Raw genomic sequence first — 8,945 nt, 5'->3', positions numbered from 1 at the left:
AATAATAATGTGGTAAAATCTGGAACAGAAGATTTATGTACAGATTTGTGCATTATTTACTGTACAGCTGTATAAAAATATGCATATGTATTTACATAATACATAACAGTTCCTCTTCTTGGGAGATTTCCTAAATGCAGTCAACCTGTAAATGAACAAACACAATTAGTTATATTAAAACAACAAAATTAATAAAAATACATTACATTTAAGGTAGAAAATTACATGAGAAATAATTAATAAACAGAAGCTGAAATACAAGCAGGAGTTGTATTCTGATGTGATGCTTGTTAACAATCATAATGTCTAGGTATCAATGAAATAAGTTCATTTAAACACGTCAGAGCTTTTCAGACACTTTCTGGACTGAACAAATTTATCAACTTATTTCAATAGTTTATGATCAAGTACAAAAAAAGTTAAATCTCCAGTTATGTAGATTCTAAATCTTAGATGGCTTATTATGATTTAAATGATGCTGCTAAATTTCGAAGTATTTGTTCTACACTATTACTATTTGTAATGATTTGTATTTGTACAAACACTATTACTATTTGTAATGATAATGTTTTAACATTGTTTAACCAAATATTTTGTTTTTTTTATTCTCAGTTTTGTAATATATCTGAGAAAAAACGCTTGTGTAATCCACAAAGATTAACTGTAAACTGTATAAAGTATAAAGGTTATTGTGCTTTTCATCCAGAAAGCTCCTTGTAACATTATGCGTTTAGGGCAATTTTGGTTGGTCCAATAATCTCAAGGCAAATCATGCTATAGACCCAAAATGTATAGTTTGATTCGTTTTCACACTTTTTTTTTTCTTTCTCCGTGTCACTCAGCACAATTTATTTCATGTAATGTTTTGAAAGTCATGGTAAGTGTAACCTGATCGCACTTAAATGAGGGGGGTGGCAAATTATGTCCTTTTATGTACTTTTCCTAATGCAAATTTCGAATCAGCGTGTTTTAACATAATTCACTGACTAACACAAATTTCTTTGGTTTTAAACTGACTTCTGTATGAGACTAGTGATTCATGGACTGCAGTGGAAAATGCAGGCCTAGGTTAATGTAACCTCGAGTTAACATTGCTAGAGTTACACAACAAAGTCAATCAGACTTTTAAAATTCTCATGGACCTATACATTGTCTCATTAATTTTTTAGGTTTATGTGCAATGACTTTAAAACAGTTAAATAATATCAGAAAATGTATAATACCATTTACTATTCCCACACAGTTCATTTTATACATGAATTAATTGTGTATTTATTTAAAATTTTACTTAGAATTCTAGTTCTCTATGAATTGTAATATTACAATGTAAAAAAATATGACAGGAAATCTAGTATATTTTACTATACCTCAAAGTTTGTTTTCTTAGTGTAAATGACAGCAGAGAAATAAACAAAACAGTCTGTTTAATCTGATGTAAGAGAAGACAAAAAGCCTTATTAAATGTCTTGCACGTTCTTTGCTGTATGACTCATCTGTCTCTTTCTTGAGATGAAAAGAAAGAGTTTATTTTTTAATAACACAGGGTTTGCCATCACAGGCTTCACGCACCTCCTTCACGTGCAGCTCCTGATATCATGAAGCTCAGCAAACACTGAAACAATAAACATTACAAATGCATTTACTCTGATACAATCAAGCAGCTCTAGAAACTAAAAATCTTGAAACAGGTTCAGAGTGACTTACACAAAGCATCCTGGTGTCCAAATTGGGAAGATAAACCTGTCACTGTGTTTGGGTCCAGCTTGAAAACGAATAATACTGGCCGTCACTAAAATATGAAAACAGACTGGGTTTGATCTGTTAAACAGAACTGACTGTAACACACGCAGGCCCAGAGTAAAGATGCTCTCCAAGTGTCTCTCCAGTCTGACATGAGCTGAAGAAACACAGTTTAATCTGACCTGAAACACTTCGACTGAAGCACTCGTGAGATTCAGGACATTCAGCTCTGCTTTTACTGCATTACAGTCAACAGGACTGCTGTTGAATTCAAGACAGAAATCACTAGAGTTTCTGTAAATTCAGTCATGAATGTTACCGTGAGAATCATCAGACAGGACGCTCCTCTCGTGAAGGTCAGGGACACAGGATTGATTAACAATATAATGTTATTTATATAAATCTGTTATAAACAAAGCACTGTTCTAAACTGCTATCAAATTATTCATATTTTTAAAATGTGTGGTAACACTTTAGTATAGGGAACAATTCTCACTATTAATTAGTTGTTTATTAGCATGACTGTTTTTTAACATATTGGCTGTTTATTAGTTTTAGGCCTGGTTTCACAGACAGGGCTTAGACTAAACCAGGATTAGGCCATAGGTCAATTAGGACATTTAAGTATTTTTTTTTATATAAACATGCCTTAGACAAAAACATTACTAGTGTGCATCTTGAGACAAAAAAAAAAAAGTCACTAATATATTTTAAGATCAATCAGTGCAAGTTTATTTCAGTTGAAACAGCTCAGATTTACATTTTAATCTGTGACTAGGCTTAAACCTTGTCTGTGAAATGATAAAGCTGCATCACGAATCCTACCCAATACCTAAACTTAGCGACTACCTACTAAGAATAACATGCTGATACATGAAGACTGATTTTCATAGGCTTCATGGACAGATAAGTTGAGAGTGACTCTTGAAGGACCAGCATCACATCCTCTTGTACCACTGTTTGAAGAATTTAACTTCAAGAATCTGGCAGTAAGTTTTAGGAGCTCATTTTTAGTCAATCTCTGCAAGACAGACCTTCCAGGAGATAAACTAAAATGAGCTCCTAAAACTTACTGCCAGAGGATGTGGTGCAGGTCCTTCAAGAGTCACTCTCAACTTATCTGTCAATAAAGCCTATAAAAATCAGCCTTCATGTATTTCACAACACTTCAGCATGTTATTCTTATTAAGTGAGGGTCATTTTTTAGGATTTTTTACCCGAGCAACGTCTCTGAGAACCAGTAATTCTGGAGACTCCAGGAAGGTTGCAGTTCTGGAAAATGGTGGCGCTGGAGACTAAATGTTTCCTGATGGTTTTACACATAATTCTTCTCCTTAATTCTTCATTCTTTTACAGTTAACATGTCTTTTCTTCTCCACCTGTTTTTATTTATTTTTATTTTTTTTGTTTGTTGTTGTTTGACCCCACTGACCCAATAAGCATTTCAATTCTGTACAATGGTCATGCCTTAACTTTGCAATTTCTGTATTACATTAGTTTTGAATATTTCTCATGGGGATTTAATAATTTTTGACATTCAGTCTGAGTTAAACCTGTTTTTGGCTCATTGTATCTGTAAAAGAAAACATGCCTAATAATTCTGCACACCTGATTATAAGGAGTTTTTCACTTCCAGCTTTCATGGACAATTATATATCTCTTATAAATGATTAAATACAAAATTAATAGTAGTTACTAAGATCGATGTGGTTTGGAATTGGTGGAATTGAATTGGAATTGAAATGTGCTTGGAAAAAAAAACACACACATTTACACAACATCAGCTGTCTCATCCAGCTCTTAAATGATCATGTGATTCAGGAAATCAGTTCAGTCATGAGTTTGATTCACTCACTTGTTGTCTGGAGCATCGCACTGACGAATAAACTGCTCTTCCTTCTGAAAACACCTGAAAACACAATCTGATTACATTTGATATTTAATACATTATATTACATTTTATTATTACATTCATATTCAAAGGATTCGCTGTTTATTTTAAAGTTGAGGTATAAAATCAATTTAAAAAATCTGTTAGAGACGATTAAATGAATGAAAATGTGATTAGTGATGACATTGTGAAATATAGTATAATATGTAATGACCGAAGACTCATGTTAGGATCAGCCTCGACTCACCGGAAGATCCTTTTACGCAGCAGGAAACAGATCAAAACCAGGAGAACAATGACAATAAGAGCAGAAATCCACCACCACTGATCTGTACATGTGAGAGACAATAAATTCAGCTGAATGACTGAAAACATAAACTGATGAAAACAGCTGATCAATAAAAATTATACATATTGAAACACAGAAGCACAGAGGTTTACCTGAGAGCTGGAGATCTGGAGTCACTTCATTCAGAACATCTTTAAAAACACATGAAGATCACAAATATGAGTCAATATGAGAGAGAAGACTGAAAGTGGATTGAGTGTGAATCAGATCTGCAGTGTTTTATTAGTGAATAATCAGACGTTTATCAGCTGAAACTCACCTGAGTTTGGAGTCGCTGCAGTTTGATTCCTCGCTGAAAAACACATTCACAATCATCATGATTCACTTGAAGATTCAGTTCAACACAGAGTTTGATCTCAATCAGGACACACTGATGTGTTTCACTGTTTCTCTCACCTCTGAAGATGGTCTCACGTCTGGAATGAGACTGGAATAAGAGAAATATTTGTTAGAGCAGCATTTATAATGTTCATGAAGGATTAAATATGAAAACAGATGAATGTTGAGAGAGATTGAGTTGATTTACTCGATCAGAAGAATCACAGGTGTTCTCATAAATCAGATCCACACAGTGAGACGTGACGAGACGATCAGATGAGACAGAAATAACAGGATCAATCAGTGTTTGTGGCTCTGATGGATCTGCTATCTTAAGTCCATCCTGATCAAATGAAACAGACGAGGATCATATAATGTGTGTGTGAATAAAGGTGTAGTTTGAGGACAGAAACACACTCACCTGTAGATACCAGCTCTGATCACTGTCAACACAGAGAGTTTGATTCAGTATCACAGACTGAATCACATACAGAAACCCCACAGGAGTCTGAATCTCTCCACACGTCACATTGATGATGTCCATGATTTCAACGCTGAAAAGAGAGGGACAATACTGAAAAGTTTCATAGACAGGGTTTAGTCTAAACCAGGATTAGGCCGTAGTTCAATTAGGAAATGTAAGTAATTTTTATAAAACATGCCTTAGAAAAAAACATTACTGGTGTCCATCTTAAGACAAAACAAATGCACTGATATATTAGATTAAGATCAGTCAGTGCACTGTAAAAAATGATTGCGCCAATTAGTTATCATAACTTAACATTTTGAGTTAAGTTAACTTATCTGGATTGAACTTGTTGAGATAACTCAAATATCAACGTTTTTCTTGGCTGAACTAATCAGACTTAAAAGAATGAGTCAACTGAACTCAGAAAAATCAGTTAACATAACTGCTTCAAACATTTGAGCTTTAAATAGCCTAGTACAAATATGTGCAAATGGAAACTAATAAATATTTTATGATATCAATACATTTTAAAATTGTATTTGCATGCAATCATTTTTTTATGTATTTTATATATTTTTATGCATGCCATTTATAAAGTAATGTACATGAACTGCAAAAATGTAAATATCAGTGTAATGTTAAAGCTATATTATGATATGTTGTAGGAATTTCTATAATTTCCGGATGACGTCAGAGGATGAACGTCCTTCTGCAGCACCACCATTTTCTCACTTTAATGATGCGGTGTTCTCGCCTGAGGTTCTCCTCTAAAACCTGCCTCTTTATGAGTTACAATTGTGTAGATGGGTAATGCTCAATTGGTGATTGCAAGCCGCCAATAAAAAATGAATGAGAAGTTTTTGCAGACAGCTGCAACCTGTTTTGTTTAGTTTTTTTGTTGTTGTTTTAATTAAACTAAGGAGGGTCATCTTGATTAATTTAAGGTAGGAATGCCATCTGTCAATTTATGTAAAATGTTTAACCGAATAGATTTGAATCTCATATTGATCCACAACATTAATATTCAGAATGTTTGTGTACCCACTCCTAATATATAATTTTAACAACCACTGCCTTAATTCAGTTTCGCGCGCAAAAATCATGTGACCATTGTAAGCCAAATATTGCAAGTTTCATATTTAAAATGTTATAAAATGAAATACTGTATGGGCAAATTAGATAAAATTGATTGTACTATTGATTAGATAAAAAAAAAGAAAATATTTTTTTCTCTTAATGACGCCAGAAGAGTCTTTCTGTAGCACCGCCATTTTCTCACTTTAACGTTGTGATGTTCTTGCTGGAGTTTCTCCTCAAATACCTGCGTCGGTTATCTTTCAAATTTGTTTTGGCAGACAGTACAAACCAGCTCTTCATCGTGTTAATTGAGCCGTGGACCTTCATCTTAGTCAGTTTAAGGTGAGTAATGCAAAATCTGTTTAATATCTATCATCTCTGATAATGCCATTGTGAATATCAGAAACGCTACGTGAAATTAACTTTACTTAAAAGATAGATTTTAATCTCTCATTGAGTCACGACATTTATTATTTGGAGTGCTTCTGTACTCACTTCTAAGATATTGTTTTAATACATTCAATTTTGTCAACTAATTGTAGTATAAACTAGGCCAACGCCTTAAACCAGTTTCGCGTTCAAAAATTACTTGAACTTTGTAAGCAAAGTCATGTAATGCTTTTCATATTGAAAACTGAATACTCAGTGGGAAAATAATTCGCTTTAAAAAATTCAATCCCATCATTAGAAATTTAATTTACTGATTTTTTTTTTTCTTTCTACATGACTTCAGACGATGAACGTCTGTTTGCAACCACCGCCATTTTCTCACTTTTACGCTGCCATGTGCTTGCTCCAGTCTTGAGTTTTTCCTCAAATGTCAGTGTCGTTTATCTGTTAAATGAGTCTTTTAGGGTTAGCAGAAACCTGTTTTTAAATGTGTTAACTGAGCCTTCGAGCTTCATCCTGGTCAGTTTTGGGTGAGTAGGCCAACTATAGTCCTAACGTTACACATTTGAATGAAAATTATTTGTAAGCCATTTAACGCCTTTCATATTGCAATCGGTACTTTGGGGGAACGATTTTTTTTCCCCGCTTAAATAAGTTGTATTGATTAGAGACAAATGATGTAACGTTAGATAATGTATTTTTTATAGACGATGAACTGAAAATACACCTGCAACCTCTGATATTTTCTCAATTTAACGCTGCAACCTCGCCATGTTTGTTAGTAATTCATGTGTGCTTGTTTTGGCTCTGAGGATTGTTTATCTGTTAAATGTAATAGATTTCTGCAATCTGCCTTGCTCTTATTTTTATTAATATGCGAGTTCTGTAATTCTTATCTTTTTGTTATTTGCAGAATTACACCTGATCTTCCTGTTTCTGTCCAGACTAAGAGGATCCAGTAGACTCGATAGGTAAGGTTTGTTTATGTATAACTGTAGTTTGTTGAGCAGTATTTTTATTAACGTGTGTTCTGTAATTCTTTTGTTATTTGCAGAATTACACCCGATCTTCCTGTTTCTGTCCAGACTAAGAGGATCCAGTATACTCGATAGGTAAGGTTTGTTTATGTATAACTGTAGTTTGTTGAGAATATTTTCATAGAATCTTACATTATGAATGATGATTTAATGTAGAAAACGGTAAAATACAAACAAGACTTAAGCATTTTGCAAGCAGGGTCTCAGAATTAAGATACTTTCACTACATATATTTCTGCTAAAAATTGGGTTATACACTTTCAATAAAATAACTGACATTGAGTAAATATTTTGATAATACACTTACTGTAGGAAACCGACATTGAAGACCATGTGACGGCAGGAATGGATGTGGGCATTCTCATAATTCCTGATGGAGATGATGCCCTTGACTACTACGTGGTGCTGGAGGAACAGATTGCCCCGAGAGAAGCCATAGACCTCCCTCATGCTGCGGCTCTACTAGTCGGGCTGATTTTTGCGCTTAATATTGATTATCCCAAAAAACTACGCTACACATTTGAGGTCATTCAAAAGATTTTCATTGACCTTGGAGGTGATCAGTGTTCTGTGAAGGTGCATGGACTGAAAAATAGACTACTTCGCAAAACTGTGTAGTGTCCTAACTGAAAGGTATATGATGTGTGCCTTTTTGTTCATGATTTAGCCTGGTGAATTTCTGCTTGTTTTAAAACGATGAATGTTCAATTCTTGACGTGGTACTTTATGCAGTGCTAATATATGTAACTCAATATAAAAATATCTTGTTTGATTTTTAGACACTTGTTTTCTGTTTATACAGTGTTATTGTTAATGTACATTAAGTCAAGTCACCTTTATTTATATAGCGCTTTTAACAATACAGATTGTGTCAAAGCACTTAACAGCATCAAATTGGAGGACAGAGTGTCAGTAATGTATAATAAGATTAAACACTCAATTTTCAGTTAAAGGCATTTCATTATTGAATTCAGAGATGTCATTGTTAGCTCAGTTTAGTTTAAATAGTATCTGTGCAATCAAATCGGCAATAATCGCTAGAAATTAAGTGTCCCCAACTGAGCAAGCCAGAGGCGTTACTTTATGTTTGTACAGTATTGTTCATGCAGTACATTTGTTTTATGCAGTACAGCACTGTATGCTTTATTCAGTATTGTTCATGCAGAACATTACTCTGTATTTTATGCTGTTTTGTTTATGCAGTACATTACTGTATGTTTAAAGTATCAGTTAATGAACTGGTTTTAGTGGAAAAAATAAAATCCAGATGATTTATGCGCAGTTAAGACAAGTTGTCATTTTAAATTTGTTAAACTGATATTGTTCATTGCACTTTAGTTTATTCAGCTTTATTCTTAGTTAAGACAACTTAACAATTTAAGTTCACAAAACTTAAATTATGTTTATTGCACTTGTTTTATAAAGTCCTATCAACTTCATTCTTAGTTGAGACAACTTCACAATTTAAGTTCACAAAACTTAAATGATGTTTATTGCACTTGTTTTTGTAAGTCCTGTCAACTTTATTGTCAGTTAAGACAACTTCACAATTTAAGTTCACATAACTTGACATTTTAAGGCAGCACGAACACTTACTTTTTTAAGTTGAAACAACAACAACAACATTTTTTACAGTGTGCAAGTTTCTTTCAGTTGAAACAGCTCAGACTTACA

General features: G+C 33.6%; 2 long non-coding RNA genes across 3 annotated transcripts; one reads left to right on the top strand and one right to left on the bottom strand.

Annotated features, from left to right (window-relative positions):
- Positions 1-1,739: 1,739 nt before the first annotated feature.
- LOC131536144 (uncharacterized) lies at positions 1,740-3,963 on the bottom strand. The gene is made up of 3 exons (XR_009269867.1): positions 3,879-3,963; positions 3,596-3,649; positions 1,740-1,789 (listed from the first exon to the last, which is right to left on the bottom strand). It is a non-coding gene; the product is annotated as an uncharacterized LOC131536144 (long non-coding RNA).
- Positions 3,964-6,027: 2,064 nt separating this feature from the next.
- Positions 6,028-8,547, top strand: LOC131536135 (uncharacterized). 2 transcript variants are annotated; one of them, XR_009269859.1, is made up of 4 exons: positions 6,028-6,186; positions 7,148-7,205; positions 7,289-7,346; positions 7,584-8,547. It is a non-coding gene; the product is annotated as an uncharacterized LOC131536135 (long non-coding RNA). The 2 variants fall into 2 exon arrangements; XR_009269858.1 differs by lacking the exon at positions 7,289-7,346.
- Positions 8,548-8,945: the final 398 nt, after the last annotated feature.

This window comes from Onychostoma macrolepis, chromosome 03 (assembly GCF_012432095.1).
Source record: "Onychostoma macrolepis isolate SWU-2019 chromosome 03, ASM1243209v1, whole genome shotgun sequence".
Classification (NCBI taxonomy): domain Eukaryota; kingdom Metazoa; phylum Chordata; class Actinopteri; order Cypriniformes; family Cyprinidae; genus Onychostoma; species Onychostoma macrolepis.
Note: the sequence above shows the minus strand (reverse complement) of the source record. Positions and strands in the feature narration are given on the sequence as shown.